This window comes from Panthera leo, chromosome A2 (assembly GCF_018350215.1).
Source record: "Panthera leo isolate Ple1 chromosome A2, P.leo_Ple1_pat1.1, whole genome shotgun sequence".
NCBI lineage: Eukaryota > Metazoa > Chordata > Mammalia > Carnivora > Felidae > Panthera > Panthera leo.
Genome location: NC_056680.1, coordinates 109,678,422 through 109,701,897, shown reverse-complemented (window position 1 = coordinate 109,701,897; position 23,476 = coordinate 109,678,422). Strand labels below are relative to the sequence as shown.

Genomic DNA, 23,476 nt, shown 5'->3' with positions numbered 1-23,476 from the left:
TATTATTCTCCAGAATTCTCAGTCCTAAATTTTAGTCAGCTTTAATTCCTCCCTCACCTGTAGCATCCATATCTAGTCAGTCTCCATACCCCACACGTATTAGTCAGAGTTCTCCAGAGAAACAGAGACACATTATAAGGAATTGGCTCACAGAATATGGAGGCTGGTAAGTCCAAAATCTGCACAGCTGGTGTTTCAGTTTGAGTCTGAACGTCAACAAGGCTTCTGTGGAACCGGGAGGAACCAATGTTCCAGTTCAGAGGCTGTCAGGCAGAATTCTCTCTTATTTGGGGGAGGTCAGCCTTTTGTTCTATTCAGGCCTTCACCTAATTGGATGAGGCCCACCCACATTATGGAGACTCAGTCTGCTTTACTCAGTCTACAAATTAAAATGTTAATCTCACTCTTACAGAAACACCCAGAATAACGTTTGACCAAATATATTGGCACCCAGTGGCCTAGTCAAATTGATGCAAAAAATTCACCATCACACCACAGTTTTACTTTTCAAAAGTCACACTTGTTTTCTCTACTCTTGGTCTCACCACCATCATCTCATATCAGGTCCTTACGATCCCCTACTGGTTTTAGCAAAAGGATGTAAACTAGCCCCCTCACCTTCCTTTAGTTCATGCATCAGTGAATATGCTGTGGATACATTTATTTTCGGAAATGTTTTTGTCATATCATCCCTGTTCTATATACCTTAATTCACAATGACATCTTACTCTAAAAAGATCCATTCTTTTTCTTACAATATATTGCCCTATATAATCCAGCCCTACTTTGCCTACTGACCTGTTTCTTCTATCAATCTCCTAATTTAGAACTTACATTATAACTGGCCAACAGCTTAAATATCTTCTTCTCTCATCCACACCCATTCCCTCCGCAACATACTTCCCCTTCTCTGGAAAGCATTGCGAACTCTTCTTTGCCTACCTCAATCCCATCCACCTGCCAAGCTTTGTCTCCAGTTTCAACTCCTTTTTGAAGTTTTCCTAATTCTCCAAACCACATGAATCTTTTAGTTTCTATCCCTCATGTACATTTAAAATAAACAAAACCATTGCTATTCTAAACTACTCTGTCTTGTTCATGAATTTATTTATTTTTTTAAATGTTTATTTATTTGGAGAGAAAGAAAGAGAGAGAGAGCATGAGTGGATGAGGGGCAGAGAGAGAGAGAGAGAGAGGGAAAAAGAGAATCCCAAGCAGGCACCACACCACCAGTGCAGAGGCGGACACAGGGCTCCATCCCACGACCTGAGCCAAAATCAAGAGTCAGACACTTAACCAACTGAGCCACCCAGGTGTTCCCATGAATTTATTTCTATTGCACATCCCTCTTTCCCTGGTTCCCAATATCACCCTATTACTTCCAAACACACACCTTCTATTTATGCTGGGTTGAAAATCTTGGAAACTGCTGTGCCAAGCACTGTTTAAGGCAATAGACATACAAAGAAGCGCTACTCTAAAAGCCTTACAGTCTAATATGAGAGAGAGATAATTACTATAATAATTAAGGAACAATGTACTGCATGCTGTAACAAAGGTAGATACAGTGCTCTAAGGGAATATAGAGAATATAACAGAGGATGAAACTAAATATCCCTAGTAGAATAATGTGGTTGGAGATAAATTTAACAGGAGGAAAAGGCATTTCAAGTACTGAAAATAACCAGTGCAAAAGAACAGAAACAGTGAACATACACATACACACACACACACACACACACACACACACACATATATACATTCTTATATACATATATACATAGTTATATACATATGCATATATACATATAGATACATATATACACACATATACATTTATATTCATATATATTCATATAAGATATGATGAGACATTTACCACATTGGCAAACTAACTGGGTGTTAAGGATCAGAATCCAGGCACAAAATGGCTTAAAAGTAAGAGATTAAATTCAGTAAAAGTATTATTGAGTAATAGGAACAGAGCCCTAGAAACAAAAGTATCTGTAATATTGAGAATAGTAAGTCCAGAACTTGAGTGTGGAGCTGAGGAGAAGCAAACATGGCTGGAGCATGGAGCCACACCACTTCTAGCTGAGAGACTAGGAAAGCCCTAAAATACAAGTAGATTTTTATTTGTCCCTTATCGATGACCATAAGGAACAAAGAATTTTCATTACTCATTTGGTGACAAATCTAAGCTCATCTGGCAATAAAAACTGGCCTAAACAGACAGGAGATTATTTATTATTTTAACCTCATTTAGTATTAATAGCTATGAATTTCACTGCAGAAATAAATATTAAATGTTTTTATTATGAGGAACTGTCCCAGACCCCATTAAAAGTGACATGACACCAAAAACAATAAGATACCTAGGAATAAACCTAACTAAAGAAGGAAAAGATCTATACTCTGAAAACTGTAGAACATTTATGAAAGAAACTCAAGAGGACACTAAGCAATGGAAAAGCATTCCATGCTCATGGATTAGAAGAACAAACATTGGTAAAATGTCCATACTACCCAAATCAATCTACACATATAATGAATTCTTACCAAAATATCACCAGTATGTTTCTCAGAGCTAGAACAGACAATCCTAAAATTTGTATGGAACCACAAAAGAACCTGAATAGCCAAAGCAATTCTTAAAAAGAAACACAAAACCAGAGGCATCATGATTCCAGATTTCAAGTTACATTACAAAGCTGTAGTCTCAAGACAGTATGCTACTGGAACAAAAACAGACATATAGATCAATGGAACAGAAGAGAAAACCCAGAAATGGACCCAGAATTAAATGGCCAACTCATCTTCGACAAAGCAGGAAAGAATATCCAATGGAAAAAATGACAGTCTCTTCAACAATGTCGTTGGAAAAAATCCTGTGTCTTTCAGGAACACACTGAAGGATAAAAGTGGACCACTTTCTTACACCATATGCAAAAATAAATTCAAAAAGAATGAGAGACCTAAATGTGACACAGGAAACCATCAAAATACTTCAGGACAAAACAGGCAGCAACCTCTTTAACCTTGGCCGTAGAAAGTTCTTACTAGAACGCATCACCAAAGGCAAAGGAAACAAAAGCAAAGATGAACTATTGGGATTTCATCAAGAAAAAAAGCTTCTGCACACTGAAGGAAACAACAAAACCAAAGGCAGCCTACTTAATGGGAGAAGATATTTGCAAACAACATATAAAGGGTTAAGTATCTAAATAGTATCTTATAAAGGGTTAGTATCTTATAAAGGGTTATAATAGTATCTTATAAAGGATTAGTATCTAAAATCTATAAGGATTTATCAAACTCAACACCCCAAATACAAATAGTTAAGAAATGGTCAGAAGACATGAATAGACACTTTTCCAAATTACATCAAAATTACTAACAGACACATGAAAAGATGCTCAATATCACTCACCATCAAAGAAATACAAATCAAAACCACAATGAGATACCACCTCACACCTATCAGAATGGCTAAAATTAACAACAAACAAACAACAGGTGTTGGCAAGGATGAGGAGAAAGGGGAACCCTCTTGCATTGTTGGTAGGATTGCAAACTGGTGCAGCCATTCTGGACAACAGCATGGAGGTTCCTCAAGAAACTAAAAAAAGGAACTACCCTATGACCCATCATTTGCACTATTAGGCTTTTACCCAAAGGATGCAAAAATACAGATTCAAAGAGGTATGTGCACCCCAATGTTAATAGCAGCATGATCACTAATAGCCAAATTATGGAGACAGCCCAAATGTCCCTCGACTAATGAATGGATAAAGAAGATGTGGTATATATATACAATGGAATATTACTCAGCCATCAAAAAGAATGAAGTCTTGCCATTTGCAATGACATGGATGGAACTAGAATGTATTATGCTAAGTGAAATAAGTCAGAGAAACACAAATATTGTACCATTTTACTCATATGTGGAATTTAAGAAACAAAACAGAGGAACATATAAGAAGGAGGAAAAAGAGAAGAAAGGGAAACAAACCACAAGAGACTCTTAATGATAGAGAACAAAGTGTGGGTTCACAGAGGGAGGTGGGTGGGCGATGGTCTGGATGGGTGATGGGTACTAAGGAGGGCACTTGTGATAAGTACTAGGTGTTGTATGTAAGTGATTAATCACTAAATTCTACTCCTGAAACCAATATTGCACCAAATGTTAACTAACAAAAATGTAAATTGAAGAAAAAGAAAAAGATTTTTTTAAAGGCTAAATAAATTTTTAAAAATAAAAATAAATAAAAATAAAAAATAAAAGTGACATGCCATGTAACACAGGATTTATGTCTCATGCTACCTTTTAAAAACCTGATAAAATCTCTTAGCTTTATACCCTCTGGATCCTTCCATGTTGTTGCAAATTGCAAGATCTCTTTCTTTTCACGGATGAATAATACTAAGTGAAACACATCAGTCAGAGAAAGACAAATACCATATGATTTCACTTACATGTGGAATTTAAGAAACAAAGAAAAAAAGAGACAAACTAAAAATCAGACTCTTAACTACAGAGAAGAAACTAATGGTTACCAGAGGGGAGGTGGATGGGGAGAAGGGTGAAGTAGGTGAAGGGAATGTTTTTGTCATGAGGAGCACTGAGTAATGTACAGAAATGTTGAATCACTACGCTGTATACCAGAAACAACTATTAACACTGTATGTTAAGTATACTGGAATTAAAAATTTTCTAAATCCAAAGCTGGTAAATGTTAAAATTAAAAAAAAAAAAAAAAAAACACACACAACTGATAAAATCTCAATTCTAAAACACACCTGGCTCCTGGGGTTTTGGAATATTCTATGGACCTTAGATTTTGAGATTTCACAGAACCAGTCAGATACAGAAGGGGATCTATTGCCCAAGAAAGGTTTTAGAGTCCATGGAAGATCCATTTAGGATTGTTTTGTTAAATGGAGGGTGAGTTCTCATTGCCAAACACATTCTATTTTTGACCATCTTTGTGATCCGTGGCAAAGTTTATTTTACTTATGTAGTATTAGTTAAAAACAAAAAATAAACTGACAATCATGGACTCTTATATCAACCTTTTCACTCCCCTTATAATGCCAAGAATACCAGGAAAAAATTGTAAAAGAACATTCTCTTTGCCTCCTATAAACTTAATAGATAGTTTCCTGGAATTGTCTATTCAAATAGAAAATTAATTTCCATGCACAGCTGGAAATACCACATTGGCAAGCAAAGAAAACATCAAACACCAGTATATTAAAGTGTAGGAACTATAAAGACTCAACAAAACAGAATCTGCTCAGTAAGATGGTCATATGAGAACATATTTTCACCTGTTTATTTAATGTATAAGTACATCTCTTAAAGTGAAGTAGCAATAATCAAGGAAGCTTTGGATTCAGAAAAACAATGAGAGGATTACATCATTCAAGCCATTTTTCTATCGTTGTATGAAAGGAGAAGAGGTTAGCACATTCCTTGCCAAGGATAAAAGACGTCCTCAGGCCTGCACAATACATGTATGGGTAAGATACTGCCACCTACTTTGTGGCATGGTTGCTTTTTTATTTTTCACTTTGGGATGATGTAAAAGTTCTAAAGATAGTGGTGACACCTGTGCAATAATGTAAATGTCCTTCAGGCCAAGGAAGTACACACTCTAAGAGGGTTAAAGGGTAAATTTCATGTTATGTGTATTTTACTGTTATATAAAATATAATTTCAATAATATACAAAAAGCTCCTTAAAATCAATAAAAAATAGTCTAAAAGAAACATATGCAAAGGGTACAAACAAATTGAAAACAGAGGAAGAAAATCCAATAAATACATGGAAAAATGTTCAAAACCACAAATAAGAATGCAAGTAAAAATGACTACAAACTATCATATTCAATCTTTCAAATTAGTGAAGATTAAAAATATTGAGAATTTAAAAAAGAAAAAAGGCAGCTTTTCTAGACCCACCAAAAAGATCAGGCTCTGTTTATACATCATCCTTCATTTGCTTAGGCCTAATGGGTATTCGTCTTTGTACTGACCCATCAAGAAAAAGCAGGCTCATGGTGCCATCTGGGGACTCCTCCCCGATGCTGTACCTGCATCAGGCAATGACTTATATGGTCAATACTCAACTAATAACCAAACTAAACAAAACAATACACTTCATACACTTTGAAAAAGAAGAAGAAGAAGAAGAAGAAGAAGAAGAAGAAGAAGAAGAAAAGAAAAGAAAAGAAAAGAACAAAAGAAAGGCAGAAACCAGAACATCACCTTCAGTAACTGCCATACAGAAAGGCCAGTAAAAAGGAGTAACAAGGTGAGCATGAGAAAACCTCATATGGCATCCAGGCAGTTGGCCCCCTTGGTCCTGCTGCCTTGATTCTCAAGTTATCAGAATACAAATTAAGAATCTCCAGCACTGACATTTTGCATATAACAACAAGGAGAAATTTCAATAAAAATCAATGTGTTATGAAAGTAAGACAGAGAAAAACAGTCTGTGTGAACTTTATTCACGTTGGAACCTCTGAATGAGTGAAAGATTGACTTCAGGAGCATTTCTAGACCAAACACAACAGAGTCCCAAAGTGTAATATTGTGTTAAAAACCTGGAGCTACATCTCTATTATCTTTGACAAAGAACCCCAAAACACCATGTACTTCAGTAAATCTGCTGGGATATCCCACAAGCAAAGTGAGGGATCAATTTAATTAGCTACATATAGGAGGCAGTATGTGGATGGGAAAATACATGGGACAAAGTAGGAGCTGAAGAAATACTTGTTGAACTGAACTGAGACAAGTGGTAGAAGCTAATACACAGTACCTGTATGTACTGATGAAATTTATTATTGTTCCAACTTTCTACCATATTTAACCTATGGAAAATATAGAAAATATCTATAGAGCCAGCTGTAAAGGTTTATTCTTTTCCACTTGGCATCCCCAGTAACAACCAACCCGCAGCATGGTGCTCAGAGTCTAAGTGAAGATTCATTTCCCCAGAATCAACATCTTTGACTCAAATCCTATTGACAAAAATACAGAAAGTTGTAAGTATGGGGGTGAAATGTAAATGATGAGAAGGTGATCAAAACAAAGATTCTAACAGAAGACAGGCCAGATGATATAGATAAGTCACCTCAGTGAGACCTACTCAAATAAACCAGAAGTAGTCTCTTTTAGTATCCTATCAGAGAAATGTGAGGATTCAATCAGTAACTTCCAACTTCCTCATTTGCTACTCACACTAAAACTTCATTTCATATTAAATGAAATATATTTATATGTATATATAGAAACATATTTGTCTATAGAAAACTCAATTTCAATTTTCACAAATTAATACTTGATCTTATAATGCATGTGCACTCTGGTATCTTGTAATATTGTCTATTCTATTGAACCATTTAATTGCAAGTACAAAACTGATTCCATGGCCTGATAAGAGCCTGTGACATGCAGAAAACACAGGACTATATGATTTCTTTCTAGCTCATTAAAGGAAAGATCATGATTTTATGTAGACGCAATCTAAAAATATCCATAACTCCTAAATACTAGGTCCTCAATGACCTTTCCAAAGCTAATTACTGAATGAAATGATATACCCCCAGTAACATCTTTGCTTCCCTTCTTCCTCACAATAAATACCCACAATACTTTCCATTCAACAGGCTTTAGAAGTGATTTTCCCAGGGTGTACAACTATTGCCCCACCTGACAGCAGAGGTGAACACAGGGGATTTTGCAATAAAAAGTTAAACATTTACCAAAGGAACTCCCTTAACCCGTAATAAAGTACATTTGAATCTCTGTAAGCCACCCAGCAATAACTAAACAAAAGTCAAAATGGTACTCACGCAGCAGCAGCAAACCACATAAACCTTGGTTTTAATTAAATGAAAGATATTTCATAGTAGTTGTATTCTCCCTTCAAAACTACACAATTTGTTCCCTGAAATAAAATTATTCTAAGTTTCTAGAATAGCATCTTTGTCACTTTTGTAGATTTTCTTAATTGGATGCCGTCTGTTGCAGACCCCCCTCTTCATCCCACCTCATCCTCACCATCTTTAGTAATGGCCCAAACTTGTGGGTGTGCAGGAGTCTCTGGTGAAAAATGAGCTGGCTTTGAGTCAAACAATACTTCCCAATCACAATCGGGGTTTTTTCAGTACATAGCTAGGGAAAGGTCTTGTTTACTTCTTCCCATTATAGCTTAAAAACCATCTAAAACATTGTTTCCTCAAAGTCATTACCATCGAGACATGGAATCCTAACAGCATCATCTGTGCTTGTCAAGTGATTTCAAATTGCTTTACTTTGTAAACCTTCTCTTGCTTCTAAGTCTACCGGGTAAAGAAGTAAATTCCACATGTATTTAATAGCATTTGGATATTTTATTCATGACAGTTTATAAAATAAAATGTAAAGCCTCAAAGTTTTAACTTTAAAAAGCACTTTGAATTATAAACATGAAAGAAATATTAGTGTCAAAAAATTAGGTCCATTGTAATCCTGTAATCAAAGCATTCTGTGCATTTTCCAAACTTGGCAAGCCACATTTTTATTTTTAATTTTTGAACTACTAATTCTGGAGGAAAAACAAACACCATTAACTTCCTCTTCAGTCACTAGCCGTCAGTGCCATGTGTTTTTATCGCTTCCTGCCACAAGGAAATACGTTTGAAACAAAGAATGATATTCAAAAGAGAGTTCTCTGGGTGTTTAAAGTCATTCTTTCAGGAATTGAGAAACACTGTAAACATATTTAAATAATGGTACAGAATGATAAAACTATTCAGAAAACCTTCACATTTCTTTTATTACGTGATAATGCTCAAAACAAGCCTGTCAAGATTATTTAAAAATAAACTGAGTTGGTCAAGTTAAATAAGTTCCCTTCCTAACACAGCTAATAAATGACAGAGCTTGAATCCAAATCCACTCAGTTTTATACCCAACCTCATAGTGGAAACTATATTCCATTGTTTTCCCTATGAACCTTTTGATCAAACTGTAGGTTTTTATATTAGCCTATTTGTCTAAACCATCACGGGTTTTTGTGGACGAGTCGTGGGGAGAGCCTTCGCTGAGGCTAAGGATGATAAGAACATGAAGATGAAGAAGTATTCAACACCTTCCTTATTAAGTCCTATGTACTAGATAGTACACTAAATACTGGGAATCCTCAGCAAAGATGTAAACTATACCTCTTACTCTGAGGAGTTGGTAAGAAATTGAAAAAAAGGGTGGTCTTTGTTTGAGTTGCTATGCCAAAATACCACAGCCTGGGTGGTTGAAACAACATAAATGTTTTTCTCACAGTTCTAAAAGCTGGGAAGTCGAAGATCAAGGTGCTGGCAGATTCAGCGTCTGGTGAGAGTCCTCTTCCTCATTTGTAGATAACCACCTTCCTGCTGCATGCTCACATGGCCCTTCTTGGTACATGCTCATGGAAGAAGATCTTTCTCTCTTCTTCTTATAAGAGCACTAATCCCATCGTGAGGGTCCTACTCTTATGACCTAATCTAAACCTGATTATCTCGGGGCGCCTGGGTGGCTCGGTCGGTTAAGCGTCCGACTTCAGCTCTGGTCATGATCTCACGGTTTGTGGGTTTGAGCCTCACGTCAGGCTCTGTGGTGACAGCTCAGAGCCTGGAGCCCGTTTCGGATTCTGTGTCTCCGTCCCTCTTTGGCTCTCCCTCGTTCATGCTCTGTCTCTGTCTCAAAAATAAATAAATGTTAAAAAAATTAAAAAATTAAATTAAATTAAAAAAAACCTGATTATCTCCCAAATGCCCCACTTCCAAAAACCAACACATTGAGAGCCAGGGCTTCAACATACAAATTTGGAGGTGCCATAAACATTGGGCCTATAACAGGAAACTGACAGGTAAAACAAGCGATCACAATTAGTTTGATATATGAAATATCACAAATATCATCACTTAATTATACTTGAAAAATATTTCTTGATAGTGAAAGGGAAGTAATTTTTTTACCATCAATGAAATCCATGAGATAAACAATAATCTCCATGTTTTACAAATGAGAAAACTGTGGCTCAGAAATGATAATTTGTCCAAGATCAAAAAGTGAGCAAGTGAGGGAGACTGGTTTTAAACACGAATCTACCTAGCTTCAAAGCCCAGCCTCTTTTTACTAGAGAGCTGTAACCAAGGGCAACAACAGCCTTCCTCACTGCCTCTTCTAGGGTGTATATAGCATGGCTCTTCCTACCAAGAAAGAGAGTAGCTCCAAGAGCCAAGTACAAACATACATAGCATGTAAAAACCCTCTGAATAAGAGATGACTAAGGCCTGAATGCTGATACAATAAAAGCAGGTCAGGAAACTAATTAAAAGCACAGATCCTAAACTAGCCTGTCCCACTTGCAAAAGAGAACACTCTACCTAGTAAAATGGTAGAGACACTGGTTTCATGGCAGACATAGTACGACTGTAATTCTCAAAAAATATTTCATAAGCTAACAAAAGAACAAAGACACCTACGTATTTGAAATATAAAACCAATATGACAAAAAAAGTATTTTAATGTTGAAGCAAATTAACCTGGAACAGAGATACAGATTTGATTTACTTTTCTTCAGCTCTGAGAAAGTCATTGTGACTCAGTGAGTACTAAGGCTGTAGCAAAGTTTCTGTTTAACTTTTTTAACTTTTTTTTTTCCTTTGAGGGAGAGAGAGAGACAGCGTGAGCAGGGGGAGGGGCAGAGAGAGAGGGAGACACAGAATGTGAAGTGGACTCCAGACTCTGAGCTGTCAGCACAAAGCCTGACACAGGTCTCAAACTCACCAGCCGAGCTGTGAGATCATGACCTAAGCCAAAGTCGGATGCTTAACTGACTAAGCCACCCAGGCTCTCCAAGGCTGTAGCAAAATTTTAAAAGTATACATCTTTTCCAGCACTTTGCATAGTAGGTACTTAATAACATGCTGTGAATGAATGGATGCAGGCAAGAAAAAATGAATTAGGATTCAGATTAAATGGTCACATTCACAGTATATAATTAAATATCTCATTTTATGTAGGGGTTTTGAAATGATTTCTTCAATTTCCAGTTAAACGTCTACCCATATTTATTTTCAAGCCTAACTTGTATGATAGCCAAAAGATCTAGATATTTTTGTGTTCCAAAACAAAATAATTGCATGCTATTTTACTCACAATTTTGAAATTTACAGTTCATAAAAATACTATGTTTAAAAGGAATTTGGGGAAAATGGATATTACTGAGAATAAAGAAATGTGTTTATATGCAGTGTGGTAACATAGGAGATTTTTAAAACTAGGTAATTTTGCTTATTAGTGGTACAAATTGGGAAGGATAAAGAAAAAAAGAAAAGCAATGATCTTTATTTCAATATACTATTTAGTAGCCATTTCAATGGTAATGTAGAGGTGTTACAGAATAATACCTCTACTCCATCTTACTTTCTGGTCATCATTTTTCTCTTATTTCATAATCTTATTGTTAATGTCTTTTATTTTGCAATACTGAAGATCTTTTTCTAAGCCAATTTATGTCCTTTTTTGAAAGAAAAGCCATATATGTGTATGTGTGTATCTATATACAAACATATATTCATATACATTATATATAAATGCCCATAATCATTTATGCATATACATAATTATATATAATTATATATGTATATGTCTCTTTCCTGGGTACATTCTGTCTCTTTCACATATATGAAATTGTATGTTATATATGTCAAATATTATATATCAATAAATATATTTATATATTTATAATTTATATTTTTATGGATTATATATTATTTATTTTATATGCTTATATAAAATACAAATATTAATATGTTATTTATTTGTATATACTTATATATACAAATACCTAATTTATATCCAGAAACTACATATAATTATATATAAATTAGAAATTATATATAATAAAACTATATACATAAATTATATATATATAATTTAGAAATGAGACAATCCTTATATTAACTCAACATTTATTTACAAGTTAGTCTTTATGTATTCCATATAAGCACACATAAAAATATCTCATGCTCACACAAATATGAGAAAATCACTTCTCTCAAGATCTCACTTTAATTAACGTTTGGGTTTGGGGGCACTTGGTTTACACCTCAGTGACGTGTGTAAAAGGGTGGTCAGGAGACCTCAAGTATGACTAAGTGTCATAATGTCAGACAGTACTGGCTGATTTCCTCAACACTCAGTGGTAGCAAGAGTCCCAGGGTGGTCACAACTGTGTCCCTGTGCTCAGAGCCTATCAGAGTACCAGCAGGTTTTACCACAAGGACTTGTAAATCCCTAAGGATTCTATCTAGGTAGGTTCAAGTGGGGCCTGAGAATTTGTGTATTGAGAAGCCCCATGTGATTCCTATCAGACAAGCCTGAAAAACACTGTTAGCATATATGGGAAGGAGCACATTGAAGGAGAAGGCCAGAAATGTGGTTCGCCCTATACCATGGACACTAGAAATGTCTCATAAGTACTGCCAGTTTTTATAGACCATGGCAAGCCATGGAGAGTTTTGATAAAGGAAATAATTAGATTTGTGCTTTAGCAGCAGTGCTTTACTAGGCAGCATTGTACAATTAGGCTGAATGCAGGAGACTAAAAATAGAAAGATTAGCTGGAAACCTATGACAATAGTTGTGGCCAGAAGTAATGAATGCTAAAGGCTAGCAACAAAAACGGAAAATAGAGTCAATCAAAATCCAAGCCAACTTGATGTGCAGGGGAGCAGAATAAGAGTTTCAAAAGTGGCACCATTGTTTTAAGCACAAGTGGCTGAGGAGATATCTGTGATGTTCATAGAAAGAAAGAAGGTCAAAAGAATTTACACTAGGTACAGTATAAGTAAATGAATTCATAAATGAATGGTTAAAAGAAAGATCATTTGTAAGGACAGGAAACAGGGTTTTAACCCCAGTTCTACCATCTTCTTGCTAGCACATGCTAGACACATCTTTTAAGCTCTCTAATCCTAGTATATTTGTTTATAAATTATGCTAGTAAAAAATTTTGCAGGATTGCTGTAAGGGTTCAATAAAATGATCTGTAACACTTGATCCATAGTAGGTGACTAACAGGACAATTTCATTGTTTTTCTGCTTTTCTTTTCACCAACTTTTATGTTCAATGATTTAAAGCCATTCCAGACACACAGTAGGCACTCAACATACACTGGTTGAATGAATGAATGAATTACTACTGCTATGACAATTCTATTGAAGACTGAAAAAAGATCATGGGATTTGGCCATTAAAGAGTAATTGGTGCACTTAGAGACTGCTTAAATGCCTAGGGGTTTTGAACATTTGTGTGAAGATAAAGTCCAAGTGTTCTGGTAGAGGACATTCAAAATCAAGTGGTATTGTAGAATTAAAGTTTCTTCGAGTTTCATTGTTTTGTTGTATTGTTTTGTTTTTTCTATTCTGCACGTTAAATAAAGGCTTCCAGCTAGAAAAGAAAAATCTGCTTTATTAACTTTAACAGTATTAAAAACACCTTATCCCTTAGAGTTTTTACAGTATATTGTCTCATTTGATATTCAGCTACTTGAGTCAAGGAATTCGGTTACTACTATCATCATTTCTATTTTAAAGATGAGAAAACTAAGATTCAGGAAAGTTGAGGTACTTTTACGGCATGAGTGTCAGAGCCAGGGGAATTTAACTGAGGTCTTCTGACCACAAGTTTGTTGAGCTTTCCACCACCCACACTCATCAAGCCCATTCATGTTATTCCATATGAGCTCTCTTCCATGCTTGCCCTCACACTAAGTTTTCCCTCCTACGATTTGGAAGTGAAGAGTGGGGAAGAGTCTTATGGGCCTGAGGAAGTTTGGAAAATAATGCTCCTTCCTCAAAACGCAGCCAGCACCACAGAGCACCCATCCTCCTGCTAGTCCAGTGCCAGTCACGAATGCTAACACCACAGTACACCTGTTTCTTGTTAGCTACAACAGAAAAACCTGCTGTCCTTTGGGAAGTATCAGAACTGTCTTTTTGGAAAGCTTTTCTGTAAAGATGATACAAGCTTTAAATTCTGATCTTAACCAACTGGTTAAACAGAAAAATTTGTCTTTATATTGAGTTACTGTTACTTTGTACCACTGCCCATGGTGTTGACTGCTTGAATTCACACCCTGACCCTAAGCAGATGCACAACCTTGGACATCTTATCTATCTCTGAAAGTGGTTTCTCATCTTTAAAATGGGGATTCTAGAAAATAGCCCTTACCCTATAGGGTTTTCACTTTAATAAATAAAATACCACATACAAAGTATTTGGCACATTTAGAATGTGAAATATAAGGAACACTCAATACGTGGTCTTTGCTATTCAGCAATGTGTGGTACCTTAGTCTTGCGGAGAAAGCAATTCAGGCCCAGAATGATCAAGATACTTTGCACAAAGTGACCAAACATCATTTTGAAACAGTAACTTTCCTTATGGAGAAAGAAATGCCCAAGATAATCAATGAATTTTTCATTGACTGAAACTGCCACATTCATTCCTCTGACTTTAAATTATTCATTTGTAAATTAATGTACATTTTCAGTTAATAAATCAGATGATTTATGATGGGGGGAGCAGCTAGACCCACAGGTGAGTTTCGAAAATCTTAAACATAAAAAAGTACATTTAGAAACACAGGAAAAGGGCTTTTTTAAACACATCAATATGTATTCTCACATATCCTTGTAACAATTAATATCTAAATGAAATTAATTTGCATGCTTTCAAAATAGGAGAACAAGTGTTTAATTTTCATAACTAATAAAACAACATTGCCTTTTTGTAGAAAGTAAATGTTATCTCCTAAAGGACAAGAATTTTATATTTATTTACTTTCTCCTGCTTTTTTATACTTCCCTGATGTTTCTTGTCATAGTGGCTCTGGACATTGGTTACACATTATAATCACTTTGGAGGTTTAAATGAATACCCGGGCATAGACCTATAAGGAGTCCAGTTAAATCAAAATTGTTGAGGTTGGTGGTTCCAGTTCAGGTTCTGTCTTTGTTTCCTTTAAGCGCTACAGATGACTTTAAGGCAGAGCCCAAACCAAGAATCACTGGCTTACCCAACGTCTTTCAAACAGAATGATGGATTTTTTTTTGCCTTGTTGACTGCTGTCTATAAATAAGTTGTTTTACTTCGAACCATAAAACTGCTTACTCTGAAAGGCAGTCTTGACCTTCAATGCAAGTTAGATTTCCCTTGATTCTAATCAAATGATTTTATGAGAGTCCCATTCCATTAATTTTCCTCATAAAGTTAGGTGGGATGAGTTATATAAGAAGACCACATTATACACAGCATTCAAATTACAGCACTAGAAAAAAAAAAAATAGGTCAGGCAGGTTACAGATTAGTGCTCTGTGGTATTTTTTTAAGAGTTTAGGTATCATGCTAATTTTGTAACAGTTGAAGTTATAAATCAATGACAAAAATGTGATTCTGAAAAAACCAGCAAAAGAAATACAACATTATAGCATTAAAATATCTGACACAACCATACAGCTATTCTGAAATCCTTTTCATTCAATTCCTGAAACCCTTCGAATAAATAATGCTGGATCCAGATTGCGGAACAATGGGGGTTAAAAAGAACCAGACAAGCATAGGAAGCCTGATCTGCTTATACTGTCAGGTAACAAACAAGAAGATAATCTATGTATTTCAACAGCAATAACTTTATTTTCCTGGGTTATTTAATAGTGCTGTCTCCTGTGTGCTATGTAGCAATAGGGAATGAAATGAAGTTGCAGGAACTCCAAAAGAAGCAGAAGGAGAAAGACATCCAACGGCCAAGACACATCACCATTTATGTATTATTTATCCTTTCGATAATTTAGTTTACCAATGGTTTAAAAGGATAAAAATACTGAACCACTCTGCAAATCCTCTTATACTGGCATAACCTCTCTACAGAGTAGCCTTCTTCCACTGGGGAAAACATGGGGTAAGGTGGAAAAAATGGGATCCAACAAAGACCCCAAGGATCTGAAACTAAATCAGGTTCACAAATACAGGCAAGAGAATTTAAGAAAGTGTTTAGGATTGCTTCCTTCGAGTAAGTGAAGTTAGGAAGTAGAACCTTAAGCATAGGTTGAAAATTTTAGAATGGAAAGATGGGTTCAGTTGCTTACTTAACTATTCAAGAACCTTTTTTTTTTTTTTTTTTTTTTTTTTTTTTTTTAATGAATCATGTGTTAAGTTAGCAGCAGCCTTAAAGAGGGATAAGACACTGTCCCTGAAAGTTTCAGTGTGACTTAGTCCTTGGCCCTCTCCTCTTTTTCTCTTTTTTCTTCATTTCCATCTTTTAATTGATAAGGTCATGCTTGCTAATTTTAAGCTACCCATGTTTTTAACTATTACCTTTATTCAGATGATTCTTAAATTTCTAGCTCTAGGACAAATTTCTCTTCATCAACTCTACGTCTCAAGCTATTCCTGACAACTAGCAGAACTATGGTCAAGAATACACACTACTGAATTAGAGTTCCTAGATCTGAGTCCTAGATCTGTTCCACTCAATTTACCATGAGACCTTGACAGAGCAAGATATTTAACCTCTCAAAACCTCAAGATCTGTATCTGTAACACAGGGATAAGAACAGTACCTATACCTCAAGAGTTATGAAGAGTTCCATGAAATGAAGACAATATAGTAATGAAGCCCCTAGCTTGTGGGAAAAATTCAGCAAAAGTTAACTATCTTTTCTATCAATATCACTTACTCCCACTAATTATCATTTTTGAACTTCATAATTACTTTTGTTGCTTCCTACTGTGCTTTTCTGTTTTCCAGTCTTCTTTTGAAACATTTAAAATAAAACTTTCCCCTCTATTTCTGTTTTTCTCACTGAAGCCTGCTCCTAATATTTACAGGTCCTAGATTAAAATTTCAGAGGTCCACCTACCCTGTTTCTAAATTTTTTTAACATATAAATCAACCTATTAGCTGTTAAATAAAATTTTTTCTACCCTACTGCCTTTGAAATGGATTAGAAGATCAGGTTTAAAGTTATATTTTTCAGATGCTTCTGGATTCTAGGACAGAAAATCTAAGTAAAAGGAAATTTAATGCCTAGATGTGAGCCCCCAGCCCTTGCCTCCAGCCATGACCACCCACCTCCCCTATTCCTACACACCAAATCTTTTGAAATCTTACCCATCTGTGAAGGACATTTCGTGTACTTCCTTCTCCAAATTTCCCTTGAGACAGATATGATCTCATCCTCCTCTAAGTATACAAATTATTTTGTTTCTTTTTATCTTAATGGAAGTTACAGCATTCTGACTTACATTTTTAACAGTACCTATGCCTTTGTTTTCCTAGTTACAGGTCACTTCTACTTGACCAAAGATTCTTTGTGCTTAATACTAGCAGCATGTAAGAATTTCCTGATGAGCTTAAAAAAAAAAAAAGACCTCTAGGGTCCACCCAAAATCAAAATCAAGCATATGTAGTGGGGAACAGACAGGGATATTTTTCTAAAGCTCTATTGTTGATGTTGACATGCGGCAAAGGTTGATAAGAATTGTATAAGATTATAAATTCCTTGGAGGGCAAGGTCTATATTTTGTACTCAACACATTCTTTGAAATTGAATTTAAGCTGATATATGTTTTCCCTCCTGTAAAATACTTTCTGACCCATAGGCTACACATAACCTCTATAGTTACTGAACTAATTTATGAGCACTGAGGCATGATGGTGACTTAAGCTCTAGAATTGGGTAAAAGGAGACATATAAAGAATTAATCTTACAGTCTGGATCAAACTGTCTCTTTTGCCTATATCTCTGTTTACTCTGTATGGTACATCTTATTGACAAAATAATCAAATAATTAAAAGTATGGTCAGGGTGTTATTCCTAACACCTCGGACAGTGTTTGGCATACAGTGGGCATGATATAAAAGTCTGGTGAATGGGTGAGTGAATGAGCAAATTCATGAACAGAAATTACGAAATGGAAGGATTTGAGACATTATTTCAGTCAGGTGTGTAGGGTAGGTTGAATAATGACCCCTCAAAAGATACTCACATTTTCATCCCTGGAACCTGTGAATTTTATCTCATATGTTAAAAAAAAAAAAAAAAAGGACTTTGCAATTGTGATTAATGATTTTGAGATGGAAAGATTATCCTGGATTACCCAGGTGGGCCCTAAATGCAATCATATATATCCTTATTAAAGGGAGATTAGACATACACAGAGAAGGCAATGTGAACAGAAAGGCAGAGATTGGAGTGATAATTGCACAAACTAAGGCACCAGAAGTTAGAAGAGGCAAAGAACAGATTCAGAGGGAGGCACACAAGAATGCCAGCATGGCAGATGGTGTAAAAACACACCAAAAGGTGAAGTAAGGCAACACAATCATTTATTGGAGGTGGGACAGAGTAGGAAGCCGGTATATAATAAAAAAGAGGGATGGCATAATTCCATTTGCTCAAAAGTGAACAAGCTTTTGAGCAAGTGACAGACACAACTAGAAACTGTGATAGAATGTGGAAATGATGGTTTTGTCACCAGTGTGAAAAGACCTACAGACGTGGGTATTTAGAGTGACATTCACAAAAGGATAGTTACAGGTCACAGTTAAGACAAAAGCACAAATTTGTGTATACTAACTCTAAATGAACACTAAATGCTTTAGTATCTCTTTTACAATTATATCTTTTATATATTGATATAACAAATTCATTACATATCTTCCAAATAAAGAAACTGGGACAAAGGGAGATCTAGTGAACAGCAGATAGATGACAGGTAACACTTGTTTCCAGAGCTTATGTTTTAAGTCCGTGGGCTTTTACTGATAACCTCGAATATGCATTTGTATAATTTCTCAGTAACAGATAAGGTAACAAAGTATTCAAAGCAAAAGATATAGATTCCCTTAGACCTGATGAGTATGGACACTTTTTTTATGGGGTGGAGGTAGGATAACAAAGAACAGAAGGAAAGCAGAAGCAAAAAGACTAAACCTCTTTACCTCGTATATTGGTTAAGAACATACAACGACAGCAGGATGTAAACATATCCATAATGATCCTACAGTTATAACAAGCAAAATAAACAATCCAACTTTAACATGTCCCAATTCCCCAAGGACCTCAGGTTTGCCGTGTAGTTTAAGAATTAGTCACTCATTTAGACTGGGGCAAATCCCTATGGATTCAGGGAGTTTGCGATCAACTAATGGGTTATGGCGTTATTGTCAGTGGATGTTACCCCACAGGAGGTTGGACCATTGCATCACTCAGGGTAAAGACATACTTCTTTTGTGTGTGACAAACAAGAGCCTACCCAAAGAGGTTCCCCAGAGAGCTGTGAGTGAAAGATATGCAGTACTTGCCTATTTCACATCTGTTCTTTCCATGAGCTTTAGAGCAATGAACTTCCTGGGCAGATATGAAAGGAACCCCTTATGACTACATATATGCCAGTGGAAGAGATCACTCCATCTATCCAATATCATGCTGCAACAGTGGCAAATAATAAAGCCAAAACACATCTTTAGTGGGGACACACAGAAAATTTAGGAACCTAATTTAATTTTTATGAAGACTTCAACTATCATATTAAAGTGCTTATGAGTTCATCAATTTAAATGAGAAAAAATGAAAACACAGAGATCAACATGTCATAAATTTTAAACCAGCTGTTTTCCTTTGTACATATTTCATGGAAGTTCCTCAGAAAAATGTTACTACTGTTAATAATACAGTCTGCAAAGAATGCATCCATTTTTTTAAATTTTTTCATTCTTATTTATTTTTGAAAGAAAGAGAGACAGACAGAACATGAGCAGGGGAGGGGCACAGAGAAAAGGAGACAGAGAATCTGAAGCTGGCTAAAGGCTCCAAGCTGTCAGCACAGAGCAGGATGTGGGGCTCAAATCCATGAACCGTGAAATCATGACCTGAGCCAAAGTTGGATGCTTAACTGACTGAGCCACCCAGGCACCCCAAAAATGTATTAATTTTTAAAAGTTTGGGGTGCCTGGGTGGCTCAGTCAGTTAAGCGTCTGACTCTTGGTTTCAGCTCAGGTCATGATCTCACAGTTTTGTTCCTTTGAGCTACACATTGGGCTCTGCGCTGGCAGCGTAGAGCCTGCTTGGGATTCTCTCTCTCTCTCTCTCTCTCTCTCTCTCTCTCCCTCCCTCCCTTCCTCCCTCCCTCTTGGGATTCTCTCTCTCTCTCTCTCTCCCTCTCTCTCTGCCCCTTCCCAACTTGCACTGTCCCTCTCTCAAAATAAATAAAGAAAACTTTAAAGGTTTAAAATTTTTTTTTTCAACGTTTTTTATTTATTTTTGGGACAGAGAGAGACAGAGCATGAACGGGGGAGGGGCAGAGAGAGAGGGAGACACAGAATCGGAAACAGGCTCCAGGCTCCGAGCCATCAGCCCAGAGCCTGACGCGGGGCTCGAACTCACGGACCGCGAGATCGTGACCTGGCTGAAGTCGGACGCTTAACCGACTGCGCCACCCAGGCGCCCCGAAAACTTTAAAGGTTTAAATGGTGTTGGACCAATGATTTCAACTTAAAACAATTTGCTGCTTAACCACAATTGAAAATACTTTTACTCCTTCCTCTGTTCTTACCTACAGTGTGTATTTTTTTAATGGGGTGGGAGGTAGCTTATAAGTATTGAAACAGGGAGAGTTCAAGTTACTAAAAGGCAAAAGGCTGGTAGGTCGGCTTTCTACTACTGTGCTAGCTACAGCAGCTCCAAACTTGGACTTAACATTTAGGGAACTCAGTATGTGGCCACAGTTCTTGCAAAGGATAACCACCCTCTTGCACTGTTTATTGTTTAAGGAATAGACAAGACACCTAGAGGGACACAAAAAATTTCAATGGGTAGCACCTAAATAGAAGCAAAAGAACAGCTCAAAACTGTCAGGAAGACGTTAAAAGAACAGAAAGTTAACAAAAGAATAAATAAGAAGAAACAAAGGGAGGGGACATGATTTACCACAGAGATCAAGCACCTTGGTTTTGCTGAGATATTTTCAACTGTTTCCCCTCACTCCAAAGATAGTTTATCAGCCTCCTCACAAAATATCCTTTGTTCTTCACTTATTTGGCTCCTTTTATGTGCTAGGCAACATATTAGCTAATCAAGGAACTATGAGTCAAATAACCAATTGTTTTACATTTAAAAAAAAATCTTAGAAAGATGTCTCTTGCTTTCAAAGAGCTTAGTTTATTACTAAGCTATGACTAAGAAAACCCCCCAGCTATAGGAGATAAGTCCCTTTTCCAATGAGGTAACAGGTATCAGAGAAGCCCAGGATCATCAAGGAAGGCTTCACAGAAGAATGAAACAGAGGCATGCCTTGAATAATAAATAAAGAAATTTCCCAAGGACTGGAGGTGTGTTGGTATGAAGGGGAGGGCACTCCCAACAGTGAGAAAGTCACACCCAAAGGTCTACAAGCAGAAAAGCAAGAACCAGGGAAGGCACATAGCTTCATGTGGTGACCAGAACAGGCTCGTGGTGCATGGAGGAGGAAAAGAAAGACTAACAAGAAAAGGCTGTGGGGTCCTTGTGTCCCTCAGGTAGAGGCTATAGACAGTCTATGACATTTTTCAAACAGGGCGGTGACTTAATCAGTTTGGCTGAAGGAGAGTCATCTCATAGTAGAAAAAAGACTTGCTACCAAGAAGTTCAAAGCCAAATCTACTTCTCTAGCAACTTTACAGAACTTGAGTATATATACCAAGGACATTTGCTTTATCTAATCTCCCTTCTTTTCTTTCATTTCCTCGTCATGTGTTTTATTTTTTAAAACATATTATATAAATCCCAAATCCTTCTTGGGAGTTAGGCAGGAGAAAAGAATATGAAAGAAAGACAACTAAGAAAGGTAAGAAGGCAGATGGGGAGGTGGATTATCAGTTCTCCCAACAGAAGGGAAAATGAACTCTACTTTGACATATTTTATTGAAATTCAGAGATCCAATAGCACACATTATCCAACACAAGTTATCATATGTATTATTTTTCTTCTTTCTATAATTGGCTTCCTGACTTTTTCTAATTTTCAGCTCCTTTCACTGAAATACTAATACCTTTAAAATCTGTTTTCCAATAGATTGTTTCACTTTAAACATAAAGCCAAAATAAGATATATTAAATTCTCCATTAAAAATGAAGCACCATATTATAGGCACAAAGATACAGATACGTTCAAAAATAACATAAAAACCACCTAAAAACAATTTTCATAGCTTTGTGCTTTTATTTTCTTAAAGTAGTTTTCAAAATATCCCTAATTATAATATTTCTTTTAATACAACATATAAGCAGAGAAGACAGGTTTTCAGGAAGAATTACTTCATAATCACTGGGTTAATAATTTACTACGAAAGACAATATTCGCTGAATGACAGTAACATTCCCCATAAGTCCCCATCCATGAACACACTGGGCAGATATTTGGGGATCCCAGTGACAAACCAAACAAGTAACTACAATGACTTTCTATATTTTTTCCAACCAGATAGAGATTCCAAAAGAGGAGTTCAAGATACAGTTCTGTCTTTGCCCATTTGTACAGCAGTCTTAGCTCTGCAAAAAGCACTCAGAATCTCAAAACCAGAAAAACATAGGTGAGGTAATCAAGTAACCTTTTCAGTAACAACAGAAACAGGTGTCACCACCAGCTTTTGTTAAACTCGCTTACATTCTCCAAAAATCCAAAGGCGCTCAGTGTTTCTTTCTGAAGAACAATCTCCTCTGAGGTGAAGGTTACAAGATGAATGCCTGCATATGTGCCCCTATGATTATCTACCCTCTCTTAGGACTCACAGAATTCCAAAGTGGGAAAAATTATTAGGCCAAATTCCAACTTCAAAGGAAATTCTCCAGTTAGGCCAGTTGCCAGTGGAACTATGAAACCAATATAAAGTCTTCTTAGAAGTTAAGAGCCTGGAAGGAAAGGTTAATTATGCAGTGCTAACTACGGAGCAACCCATCCATCATAAGAGCAAAGAGTCTTACACAATCAAATGTCAGAAAGTTAGCATGAAAAAAGACTCAAAACAATTTCACAGACTATCTCAGAATTCTTCTATTCCCAGTAAATCGATTTAAGAGTTTAAGGAAATACTCACCGATAGTATGTCATGAGTCTCTCCTTTGGGGTATTTAAGTAACTCTGAAGCAACTTAAAATCAACACATGAGACATGTGTGGATAAAAGGTATTGATCATAATTTGCAAGGATGAACATGACAAAATCAAAGCCATAATAATGGCTCACCTATTAGAAACTTAGAATTTGTAAAAAACTATATAGCAAAGGCAGAAAGAAAACAAGAAAATAAGGGGGATGGGAGACAATTAAAATGTAATTACAGTATGTAAGAAAAAACAAACATATATTTTGCTCATAACAAAGAATTTTTTAATT

The 23,476-nt window shown here is 36.1% G+C and overlaps 1 protein-coding gene and 1 non-coding gene across 4 annotated transcripts in view; one reads left to right on the top strand and one right to left on the bottom strand.

Annotated features, from left to right (window-relative positions):
* Positions 1–23,476, bottom strand: part of HDAC9 (histone deacetylase 9) — a 957,815-nt gene that overhangs the window by 823,490 nt on the left and 110,849 nt on the right. The gene's annotated exons all lie outside the window — the stretch shown is intronic.
* LOC122214702 lies at positions 5,442–5,570 on the top strand. Its single transcript, XR_006200077.1, has one exon. It is a non-coding gene; the product is annotated as a U6atac minor spliceosomal RNA (small nuclear RNA).